The 12,513-nt window shown below is 43.7% G+C and overlaps 1 protein-coding gene across 9 annotated transcripts in view; it reads left to right on the top strand.

Annotated features, from left to right (window-relative positions):
• The window catches only part of Atxn7l1 (ataxin 7 like 1), a 233,649-nt gene that overhangs the window by 171,567 nt on the left and 49,569 nt on the right, over positions 1–12,513 (top strand). Inside the window, exon 1 of one of the 9 annotated variants that reach the window (XM_090332968.1) lies at positions 6,920–6,968. The exons of the other annotated variants lie outside the window; for them this stretch is intronic. The gene's annotated coding sequence lies outside the window, so the exon portion shown is untranslated. Of the gene's footprint in view, positions 1–6,919; positions 6,969–12,513 lie in introns of those variants that run through there. 9 annotated transcript variants of the gene reach the window in all.

The following is a 12,513-nucleotide window of genomic DNA, read 5'->3' as shown; positions in this document are numbered from 1 at the left end:
AATAAAATGTAACAATCACCTACCAAAGGTAGGAATTAGGAAGGACACAGACTGCAAGTAGTATGTGTGGTGGATGGGAAGTGGGGGGGTGGGGAGGGGGGGCAGGGGGAGGTGTTCTTGTTGTTTAAGACAAATGAGCACTTCATGGACCCAAATCGGCAGTGTGTTTGTGAGTTGTTGTAAGAACACCTATTTGCTGTTTCCTGCTGGTCACCTTAATTACCTTCACTTAAAGAAACTGCCTTTTTTATGAGGCTCCAAGCAGAGTTTTGAAAGTAACTCTTAGTTATCTAAAAGTGATTATACTGATTGTTCTGTGTCTGGACTGTATTGGATCTTACTTTCTTCAGTTATATTATTGTTACTATTAATTATTGAGGTGAAATTTACAGTAGCATAAAATTAGCCGTGTGTGTGTGTGTATGTGTGTGTGTATGTGTGTGTATGTGTGTATGTGTGTGTATGTGTGTGTGTGTATGTGTGTGTATGTGTGTGTGTGTGTGTCTGTGTGTGTGTGTGTCTGTGTGTGTGTGTGTAGGGGGAGTGGGGGCTCAAACTCAGGGGCTGAGTACTGTCCTTTTATTTTTTTGGTTCAGGGTTAGTGCTTTGCCACTTGAGCTACAGCTGCACATCCAGTTTCGTGGTGGTTAATTAGAGAGAAGAGTCTCATAGACTATCCTGCCTGGGCTAACTCTGAACTGCAATCCTTAGATCTTAGCCTCCTGAATGGCTAGGATTGCAAGCTTGAGCTACCAGTGCCCAGCAAATTCATCATTTGAAATTGAACAATTCATTAGCATTAACTATCTTTGTAATGCTCTGCAACCAGTTCTATTGAAGTACCAAGAGGCAGTTTCACTCCAAAATATGACCTCGTGCCTATGAGCAGTTATACCCTTTCCTGCTACCATTGCTCCTACCTCTATATGCTTGTAGATGGAATCCGTCCATATGACCTATTGTGCATCACTTCCTTCATTTAATATCATGTTTTAAAGAAATCTCAAACCATTATATTATAGAATCTTATCACATTCTGTGCTATAGCAATGTCATAGTTTTTCCTATGGCTGAACAGTACTCCGTAGTGTTACATCACAGATAGATTTCTCCTGCTGCCCCACTCATGGATGTTTGGGTGTTTACACCTTTTGTTTTAGTACTTGTTTTTATCTAGATATATACCTTGGAGTGGAGTAGAATCACTAGGGTCAGATTTTTTTTTTTTTTTTGCCAGTCCTGAGGCTTGAACTCAGGGCCTGAGTGCTGTCCTTTAGCTTTTCCACTCAAAGTTAGCACTCTACCACTGAAGCCACTGATCCATTTTTCAGCTTCTTTAGTGCTTCGTTGGAGATAAGAGTCTCACAGACTTGCCTGCCCTACCTGGCTTTGAACCACAATCCTCAGATCTCAGCCTCCTGAGTAGCTGGGCTTGCAGGGCTGAGCCACTGGTACCAAGCTATTTTCAATATTTTGAGGAACAAATCTTCTGTATTTTTAAAAAATAAAAAATAGGGGCTGGGAGTTTGGTCTAGCAGTAGAGAGCTTGCCCAACATGCACGAAGACCCAGGTTCGATTCCTGGGTACCACATACATACCACATGCTGTGGTTCAAGTGTAGAACACTGGCCTTGAGAAAGCCCAAGGACAGTGCTTACGCCTTGTTCAAGCCCTGGGCAAATCAAATCAAAATTATTGTAAAGGTGATGTACAGAGGGGTTACAGTTACATAAGTCAGGTAAAGACTACATTTCTTTTCAGACAATGTTAACCCTTCCCTTGCTCTCTCCCAGTTTTTCCCTCCCATCTCCACCCACAAGTTGTATAGTTCATTTTCAATGTAGTAAGTGTTCTGTTTCTATAGTGGCCATTTTACATTCCCAGAAGCAGTGTACAAGGGTTAAATATTCTCCACATCCTCACCAACTATTGCTATTTTCATTTAATCATTTTTTGTTAGTATACATTAGTGTATGGGGGAGTGCATTATGCTATTTCCATACATGGAATACAGCATATCCCTATCAACCTCACTTCCCTCTATCACTGTCCTTTACCCTTCTCCTCTTCTTCAAGCCATTTCAGCAGGTTTCCTTGTACTGTTTTCATACATGTAAATCAGCTGCTTTGACCATATCCAGCCTCATTCACCCGCCCTCTCCCCCATGTCTGACCTCCAGCAGAGCCTGTTTTACTTTCCTGTCATTCATCCTTTAAAAAAAATAGCTGTCCTAGTATGCATAAAGTGATCTTTGTGGTTTTTATTTAAATTCCCTTAATGACTAATGAGGAAGAGTGTCTTTTCATATGCTTTTGTTAGCCATTTGTATAACATCTTTGGTCCTGTTTGAATTGGGCTGCCCCTGCCTGTTTTTTTGTTTAGTTATGCTTCTAAACTTGCTCCTCCTCAAAGATGAGAGCATAGGTTTTGCATCTTATTAAGCCACCTGTTGGCTGAGAACTTGAGCCACCTGGTTATAACGCAGGCACCTGAGGTGCGGCAAGAGAACAGGACTGCACAGGGCTAAAGTGCTCATAGAGGGATGGCCCCAGAGAAGCTTCCATTCCTGCCCTCCGGTCGTCCGGGAACTTTAACACAATGACTCTGTGTCTCTGCCAAGACTCAAGCTCCTAGAGTTCAGGCCTACCCTTCCATCCGCGTTTCTGCTGAGCACTGCAACAGTCCCCTGGGAGGAGGAAATGTGCTTAGGATTTGCCAGCCTAAGAGCTGGAGAACAAGGCTCCCAGCCCCAGCCCTCAGGAGCATTCTCTCTCCAGCCAAAATTGCATGCGAATGACCCAGAAAACAGGCTGAGGTGGGTAGGTGGGTGGTTGGCTCATATCTCATGGTCTACCCTGATTCTATTCCAGGAAATGGGGGTAGACACTGAACAGCAAACTCCCCCCCCCCACTTTAGAAATTGATTAATTCTCCCTAATTCTGGGAAGAAGCTCTCTCTACAAGAGCAAAAAAGGAAGCTAAGAACCCAGAGGTCCAAAGTCATTCTGCTCCTGAATAATTCTCCCGGAGACTTGCTGAGACTGGCTTTGGTTCCACTGTCAAGCTGTGAAAGGGAAGGTCCCTGGGGGCCTGCCTTACACAAGCCAGCAGGCTGCCTGGTTTATGGTGAATGATTCGAGATAATCCTACCTCCCCTTTCTCTGAGTTTCTCCTAGAGGGTCCTTATCAGAGATTTGCTTTTACTTTTAGTTTTTCTATTTTTTTCTACATAAATATATGATTTTTATTAAAGAATTTATTAACATTGATTTTTACATCATATTTCAAATGATGTGTTTAACAAACAAGTATTCAAGAAGGGAATCTCTATATACAATCACTGGCACTTAGATTTTTGAACATAATCAAAATTAGGCTGAGGGTTTGTATGTCATAGATACATATTAATCTATGTAATAAAAGATTATGTCTATAGAGTCATAAATTTTTATGTCTATGTAGTTGTGTTTATATTTCCAGTACCATGTCCATAGCTTTGGGTATGCAGTTATTGAGTCCTCGCTCTTGTACTCTTTGGATCTAATAGCCACATATTAAGGATACCATGCGCCTTTTGTTCCTTTGGTCTTGACTTGTCTCACTCAACATGATTCGCTCTAGATTCATCCACTTCCCTACAAATGTCATTAGTTTATCTTGTCTGTTGGCCATGTAGAATTCCATTGTATATATATGCCACATTTTCTGTATCCATTCATCTGCAGTAGGGCATTTGAATTGTTTCCATTGCCTGGCTATTGTGAATAGTGCAGAGATAAACATAGCTGAGCAGGTGTCCTTTTCATATAGTGGGTTATGATGTCCAGGGTAGATGCCCAGAAGTGGTATGGCAGGAGCTTAGGGAAGGTCAATTTTCAGTTCTTTAAGAAATTTCCACACTGCTTTCCAGAGTGGCTGAACTAGTCTACAATCCCACCAGCAGTGTAGCAGGATTCCTTTTTCTCCACAACCCCGGCAGCATCTGTCATTGTCTGAGTTCAAAATCTTGGCCATTCTTGTTGGGATAAGGTGGTATCTTAGGGTTGCTTTTATTTGCATTTCCTTTATGACCATGGATGATGAACATTTTCTCATATGCTTTTCCACCATTTTAATCTCTTCTTTTGATAAGTCTCTCTTTAGTTCCCTTGCCCATTTAGTGAATGGTTTGTTGGGTTTGGGGGGCATTAGTTTCTTGAGTTCACTGTAGATACTGGATATTAAGCATTTGTCTGATGTATTATTGGTAAATATCTTTTTCTTTTTACCAGTCCTGTGGCTTGAGCTCAGGGCCTGAGCATTGTCCTTGGACTTTCTCAAGGCTAGTAGTACTCTACCACTTGAGCCACAGCACCAATTCTGGGTTTTTCTACGTATGTGGGGTGCTGACGAATCGAACCCGGGTCTTCGTGCATGCTAGGCAAGCACTCTTACCACTAGGCCAAACTCCCAGCCCCTGTGGCTATGTTTTTATCTGTGCAGAAACTTTTTATTTTTAGGTAGTCCCATTTATCGAGTCTCTCTCCAATCTGTTGTGACCCTGGGATTCTGTTCAGCAATCTTTTAATTTTTCTTACTCTCCTCCACCCCCCCCACACAAAACCATATAGAGCTCAGATAAACATCAGACTTGACAAAATAATGTTGGCTGAAACACAGGAGCTATTTTTGCCATTGTTACTGTCCTGCTCCTAGTGCTGAGGATCAAACCCAAGGCTTGGGTTCCACTACTGAGCAATAGTTCTAACCCCATTTTTCTTTTATTAATTGACATGAAATTCATGTAACAGAAATTTAACCATTTCAAAGAATACAGGGCTAGAGGTGTAGCATGTGCTTTATGTGCAAAAGATCCTAGGTTTGATTTTAGCACCAAAATTAGAGGGAAAAAAAGACACAATTCAGTGGCATTTGCATTCATCTTATTGTGCATAATCATCACCCCCAAGAGAAACCCTAGACCCTATTAAACAGTCACTGCTCACTGTCATGTCTTCCTAGCTAACCCCTGACAACCACTAATCTGCTTTCTGTCTCACTAGATTTATGTATTCTGCATATTCCATGTATATGAAATCATATGCAACCATTTGTGAACTGGAAGACCCACCCACCCACCACTCCCACTCCCACTCCATCTGCTTGCTGTCCTTTGCCACAATCATTAAATAAACTTTCTCGATAGCTAGACATCTAGAATGAATGAGAACTCCGTGCTGAAATCAATAGTGAAAATATCCCACAAAAGGATTTTCTTTACCTCTCCAAGAATTTAATTACCGCTCCAATCTCTCCAAAGCATAGTGTGGGGTACTGGAGGGGGGTGCTGCCTCTCAGGATGGGCTCAACCAGATGGGAGAGGAAACAGAGAAACCAGAGCCATCTTCAGGGCTCCCAGGACTCAGGCAGAAGCAGCAACAGCTTTACGAGCTGGTTCCCACATAGCTAGACTGTGGCTCTGGGGGCTGCTGGAGGTCCTTCTCCACACACACCGCCCCCCCAGCCTGCCCTCCACATACAGTGCCAGCTCTCATGAGCATCTAGAAAGCCCTGCCTCTAACCACAGTGCGTGTGTGTGTGTGTGTGTGTGTGTGTGTGTGTGTGTGTGTGTGTGTGTGTGTGTTGCAGTTCAGGAAAACCCAAGTTCATCTGCCAAACTCTAGATACACCCCTGACTGTTCCGGGCTTTTCTTTCTGCCTTTCCTTAATCTCATCTGGGCGTGCTCTCTTAAAGGGGAAGTGGTGCGTTCTGACTGGCCAGGGCCCGCAGCCAGGAGCCAGGAAACGTCTACTAGCACGAGTGGCCTTGCCCAGCATGTCGCTGGCTCAGCCTCCTTATCCAAACAGCAAAGCTGCCTCCCTGGGATGTGTAAGTGTGAGCGCAGGGCATGTTCACCACCCAGGGTGGTGTGGGGCTGGGCACAGGTCATGGAAGACAGAGCCTGGCAAGCCGAGCATGCTGGCAACCCAAAATGCCTGTGCTGTGATGAGCTTTAGCACAGACACGGCCCTTGGTCCGTGGGCAGGAGCTGGAGCAGGGACAGGCTTGAGGCATGCAGTGGGGTGAGCAGCTGCGTTGCAGAGTCAGGAGTAGGAGGCTGGGTTGAGGACCAGACTATTTTGGACAGCCCTTCTGGAGGTTGCAAGCTTCGTGTCTGGGGTAGAGGGGAGTGGAAATTTTTACACACACCTTTCAGAGCTGTGGGAAGCCAGCTCTAATGAACCCTACCATTCGCCACCCCCACTTTGCAGCATTTATGTGCAGTTCAAGCGATAGATACTCCAGGCCTTTCTAGACTCAGTCATTGTTTTTCTTTGTCATTTTTATATGTAGTCTGTGTTGAGACACGTTTCAGGTGTTTTCTATTCCAATTGTACAAATGGCTTGAAACTTCTTTCTTTTCTATTTGTGGATGGCTGTGGGTCTGGTGTAACACTGTGGGCCCAGAGTAAACCTGGGCTCTGAGTAAACCGTGGCAGCTGGCTCACTGGTGGACTGGCTGGCTCTACTAGGATGACTGGCAGCGAGTTTGGCCTGGTTTCTAACTAGAGCTTTGTTTCCTGTGTGCCCATGGAGAAATAGAGGAAAACTCACACACACTCACACATGCATGTACATACACTTCCTCAGTAAATACCACAAGTGAGAGAGTGATAGCAAGAAGACAGAGCTCTGGGATGTTTGAGGGCCCCATTCTACCACTGGCTTTTGTTTGTATGCAAGTGATAATTTCTTTTAAATCATGCAAAAAGGTTTTATTTTCACAAAAGTAACTCAAGCCTTTTTCCTCCAAAAGTAGGGAGTGGGAAGGGAGGGGGAAAAATGTGTGTCTGTACGCATATGTTGACAGGCACAACCACACCCTGCTTCAAGACAACTTCCTGTTTGCCACTGCCAACTGCCATTCTAAGGAGAACAGAAATGGTTCCGTTAGTGGCTGCTGCAGGACCACGACAGCCTGTGCGGTGAGTGGCTCTGAGTGACACTCTGAGCTTAGCCTGAGTGAAGACTTTGTCCTGTCTATTGAGTAGGGTCGCTGTACTGTCTGAATTGGAAGTTAATAGAAATAAAGTTTTGATGGCTTCTCCTCCTCAACCTGTATTCTTCTCCTCCTGTAAGATTCTTTTAAATGGAAAAAAAATTTTTTTATCCAGGTAGAGGGAGAAGGCTATAAACTACTTAAGAAAGCTACACCCTGTGATTTAAAAAAAAAAGTCTACCTTTTCATGTGTTCTATGTTAAGTAACTAATATGAGTTGACACTGCAGTAATCACCTCTTAACACTGTTTGTTTACCAATAAATATAAGGGCTCCTTAGGGTGTGACCCTTCACTAAATGCCAGGGATCTAAGATGAACAGAATGCCTGCCCTTAAGGTATGCCCAGGCATAGATCACCTAGGCCAGTAAACCAGCAGCTCTAGGATGTGATCTGTGCTTAGAAGGAATTCAAGATACCCTGTGTATTCCTACCCAATTGTAACCTATAGTGTCATTGTCTGCCACTCTCTTCTTTTGCAGATCAAGAGAGTGGAGTTCAGGGGGTTAAGTTACTTGATCAAGTCACAGAGCTAATGAGTGACAGAGCTGGGATTTGAGCCCAGATCTTTCTGATTCCAGAGACATTGGTGTTTGGTCCATATTTCTAGTGACTCCCAAAGGTAGTGGAGCATGAAAAATCACCTTAGAAAATGCTTTTAAAATATAGATTTGAAGTCAGGCCCTAGTGGCTCATGCCTTTATCCTAGTTACTCACAAGGCTGAGATCTGAGGATCATGGTTCAAAGCCAGCTTGGACAAGAAAAGTCCGTGAGAGTCTTATCTACCAAAGAGCTGGAAGTGGAACTGTGGCTCAAAAGGTGCTAACCTTGAGCAAGAAGAGCTCAGGGATAGTTCAAGTCCCAAGACTAACAGGAAAAGATATAGATGGATGGTTGGTTGGATGGATAGATAGATAGATAGATAGATAGATAGATAGATAGATAGATAGATAGATAGATAGATAGATTTGAGAGGCCTACCTTTGCTATCACAGAAGAACAGGAACACCAGTTTCCCTATGAATCTTGATGTGAAACCTGCAACTTCCTCTGCTTCCTACCTCCACGGTCCCCCTCTCCAGGGTATAGAGGACATGCCCTGTGACAGATAGAGCTTTTATGTGTGTATGCGAAATGTTTGGGTAAGAGCCACAAGACAATCTTGGGAAGTCTTATTCCAGTTACTGAGATTCTTTTATGTATGTGGTCCAGTCCTGAGGGTTGAACTCGGCCTGCAGTGCTGTCCCTGAGCATTTTTGCTCAAGGCTCTAGTGCTATACCACTTGAGCCACTGTTCCATTTCTGGCTTGTTGGTGGCTTTTTGGAGATAAGAGTTCCCCAGACTTGTTTGTGAAGTAATACACCTTCTATCTGGTGAATATAATGTAACCCTTCTATTAATTTCAATAAAAATACATGAAAAAAAAAAGAGTCCCCCACACTTTCTTGACTGGGCTGGCTTCAAACCCCGATCCTCATATCTCAGCACTGCTAAAACACTAGTGCCCAGCTTTGTCCCAACTTTATATATTTCCACCCCACCCAAAGATACCCTAGGTCAAGCCTTCCATCTTGCCTGCTACCTCAGTTCCCGGAGGGTAGAGATCATGCCAGCTGTACTGTTTTAGTTTGGGTGTAACAATTTACCTGAAAGTTAGAAGCCACTGATTTTCACCAAAGCCATGGCTCCTTCCATCAATGCTGCTGTGACTTGTGTGGATTGTGTTTGATGGTTGCTGGTGAGAATATACCCAGGGAGAAGGTTAATTTCTTGTAGGTGGAGGTCAATGTTATCTCCACCAGGGTAGTGGATAAAGACTCAGGGGAGCAGCTGAGGCAATGAGCTTAGTGTTTTTCAGAGGTGCACAGCTCTGGCTGTAAGTAGAGGGGTTCAGGGAGGAGAGGATATCTTCCCTTCTGGTCCTCTAGGCAGAGCTGCCTTCAGGAAGCCTGTCTGTTCTTCAGCCATTCAAAGTGACAAATACAGTGATCAGAGTGACAAATACTGGGGGGCGCTGTCCCCATCCCGAGGGAACACTGATTATGATGGGCCAGCAACAACCTTGTCTCACACTGCATGCTTCATATCCCAGGACCAGGCTTGAGGAAGTTGCCTAGGAAATGAGTGAATAGGGCCAGGAGTGTGGTCTAGTGGTAGTCTAGTACTTGCCTAGCATGCATGAAGCCCTGGGTTCGATTCCTCGGTACCACATACACAGAAAAAAAGCTGGAAGTGGTACTGTGGCTCAAGTGGTAGAATGCTAGCCATGAGAAAGCTCAAGAACAATGCCCAGGCCCTGAGTTCAAGCTCCAGGACTAGCAAAAAAAGAAAAAAAAGGAATTAAAATAAGTGAATGAATAAAGAGGTTTCACTTAACTCATGTTTCTCTCTCCTTCCTATCTTATGTTTGCACGTTTCCTCTCCTTTACTCTTTCTGTTTAAAGAATACTTTGGTGCTTTTGCAGTTTGTCTGTTTCTATCTTTTTTTCTTGTGTGGACTTAAGTGGCTTAAACAAAAAACAGCCTGTTAAGCCATCTATCACATGTCTTTCTTGTCCCTCATCTTCATGTCTGTTGAGTGTTTTAAGAAAGTAGTGATTAGTGTTGCCATCATATCTGTAATATTTTACATTTTCCCATGGCCTTGTGTGTGCTCTTTCACTTACACATTTCCTTGGATTGAGATAACCCTCATAACCTGTCATTTTTTATTATCTTATTCTGGATTATTCAGGTTGTTCGTAGTGTTTTTATGACCATAAACAGTGCTGCTGAGAATATCTTTGAACTTTTCTTTTGAGTTATTTCCTGGAGATCTATTTTTTCAAACTGACATTACCACATTACCAGATCAACGGTCATAAATGCTTTTTAGTTTCTGTTATATCATCAGGGTGCTATCCAGAAAAGAAAAAAAAATATAATCCTTTAAAATCCCTCCTTCCTGGTTATATGCACATGTGCTTATTTCTAGTGGGTTCTCCTTCTAGTTAGGCTCAGTGTCTGGCTGGGTCATCCCTAGAGGCTGATGGAAACATTTCAGGCCCTGAAAAATCCCCAGGACTCCCCAGTTCTTCCTCAACCATGGCTGGTGCCAGGAATTTGCACCTTCCAATAGAAGGGCAGATGGGAGGAGGACCACTACCAAGATAAGCGGATCATACGTTATCAGACTGCACACATGTGTCCCAGGGAAGCTCTGAAAATGGAAAATGCTTTCTTCAGACCACCAGGGAACTTGTCTTTCTCAAGTGTAGCAGATGAGCAGCCAAGGCAGAGTGGCATGGTGAGAAGGGCATATTGGCTTCAGAGCCAATCAAGCCTGGGTTCTCCTTCCTCCCAGCTGCTGAAGGCTATGTTACCTTGGTCTTGGTTCATAATCTTATTTTTCCCTCTAATTTCCAACTGCATTAGTATCTTGAAAAAGTTCTCTTTCTTTTTAAAAAAATAATTTTTGTTACTAGCCAGGTGATATACCTAAGGGTTACAGTTACATAAGTCAGGTAATGAGTACATTTCTTTTTGTGCATTAGCTCCCTTTTCCTCATTCTTTCCTAGTTTTTCCCTCCTGTCCCCTCCCACAAATTTTATAGTTCATTTTCAACCCAGTGTCTAGTGAGTACCACTGCTGCACCCTTTGTCCCTCTATTTCTGTGCCTCTTACCCCCCAAAAAAGTGATAAACAAAAAAACAAGAAGAAAACTACATTGAAGGGGAAGAAACTCATGTTTGCGTCATAATCTTGCTAAGCTTTGCTTTCTCCCACTTTAACTGTCTCAGCCCACTTTGCGTAGTTGATGGGTAGAGTACACAAGCCGGTGAGCCGCAAGGAGCTTGTGCACTGCCTGACACACAGTAGGCACTCAAGAAATACCACATAAATGGGCGTAGGACTAGACAGCTGAGAAACCAATCTGGAACCCAGGTTTTGGGGAACTGAACTAGCAGGAGCCTTGTAGGCCTCTTGTCTGCCCTGACATTTGTACTGCCAGATAACCGGTTTTGCCCAGCAGTAGGTAGGGGGTAAGGGTATAAGCCAGTTGATGACAAGCAGTTTATTCTTGGGGGGCAGAAAATCTCACAGGCAGTACTGGCTCTGCCTGCCATTCCTTGCCAGCCTCAGTTACTTGGCTTTCCTGTCTTTTATTTCCCCTTCCCTCTAACCACTATGATGGTGGCTGGCTTTGCATATAGGGAGACTCCTGCCCAGATTCTAGCCACTGTGAACAGCTTGTAACTGAACACATTTATCCAGATTCAGTCGGCTTCTATTTCCTTCCACCCCCCAAGCAGACTAAAAGAAAACCTGACTTTCAGAATAGTTGCAAGACACACCCAGCATGGCTTCTAGAGCCTCTCCTGCCTTTTCCGTCTCCCATTCCAGTTTTCTTTTGGAACAATGCCTCTTGGAATTCAGGGTCCTTTCTGGGAAGCATCTTGATGTCAGTGGCTAAAGCAGATAGGATCTAAAGATGAGATAGAACCTGGCTAATGACTTGGCAAGCACTTGCCCACTGGGTGGGGGCTGAAGGAGATGCAGCACTGTCAAAGGAGTAGGCCAAGTGTTGGCTCCATCCCAGGTTTGCTTATACAATGGCGACAGGCCACAGGTGACTGGTGCTCAAAGTCTACAAGGAAGGTCTGGGTCCCTTAAAAACCATATTGGAAAATTCCCAACCAGTTCTTTTTTTTTTTAAGAGAATTTATTAATGTTGATTTTTACATCATATTTTAAATGACAACTTTAACAAACAAGTGTTCAAGGAGGGAATCTCTATTTACAATCACTCCAACCAGTTCTTTTTAAAAGTGGTAGCAGAGCCACACTGGTTGTCTTCAGGAGACGTCTGTGCTGAAGATGAAATATAGGGCATTGATGCTATGAGTATGAAAATATCTCAGTGGATAAAGGCCGGGGAAAGGGCCAAGGGGCTAGTGAGGTGGAATGGCCTAAGAACCTGCTGAGCTTTTCTCACAAGGGGAAGGAGAGAATTGTGAAGACAGCAGGACTCTGTCTCCTAACAGACTTAGAATGTGGAGAACTGATGTTTGCAAGCCCCCTGTTTCATCAGTTCCCAGCTTGCCCTCCGGGGATAGCACCTAGAAGTATAGTAAATGGTCTTGAAACAGGAAACCTTTGAGGCTTGGCCTGGACTCCCTACAGTAGAAATGAAAAAAGTACAAGGATTTAGTTCATTGTATCTTTGGTTCTGGGACTTGATTGAGGTCTTGGATTAAGGTCTCAAACTGCAGCATGGGGCTACTAACGGACACTTTCTTTCCTTTCTGTAGGGAAGTCAGGTGCTTTACTAAATTGTCATAGTCTGGGGGAAGGAACTCCCCAAAGGGCTGTTCTAGGTTCTCTTAGTCCATTTGTCTAAGCCTCAGTCTCCCCACCTATGGAATAAAAAGACTAACAGAACATCTCTTAAGGAATTATATGCTATAAAGTAAATCAAGTGTACAGCA

Source organism: Megascapheus bottae, chromosome 5, assembly GCF_031878675.1.
Source record: "Megascapheus bottae isolate mThoBot1 chromosome 5, mThoBot2.hap1, whole genome shotgun sequence".
NCBI lineage: Eukaryota > Metazoa > Chordata > Mammalia > Rodentia > Geomyidae > Megascapheus > Megascapheus bottae.
The sequence above is the reverse complement of the archived record's forward strand: the minus strand, read 5'-3'. Positions and strand labels throughout refer to the sequence as shown.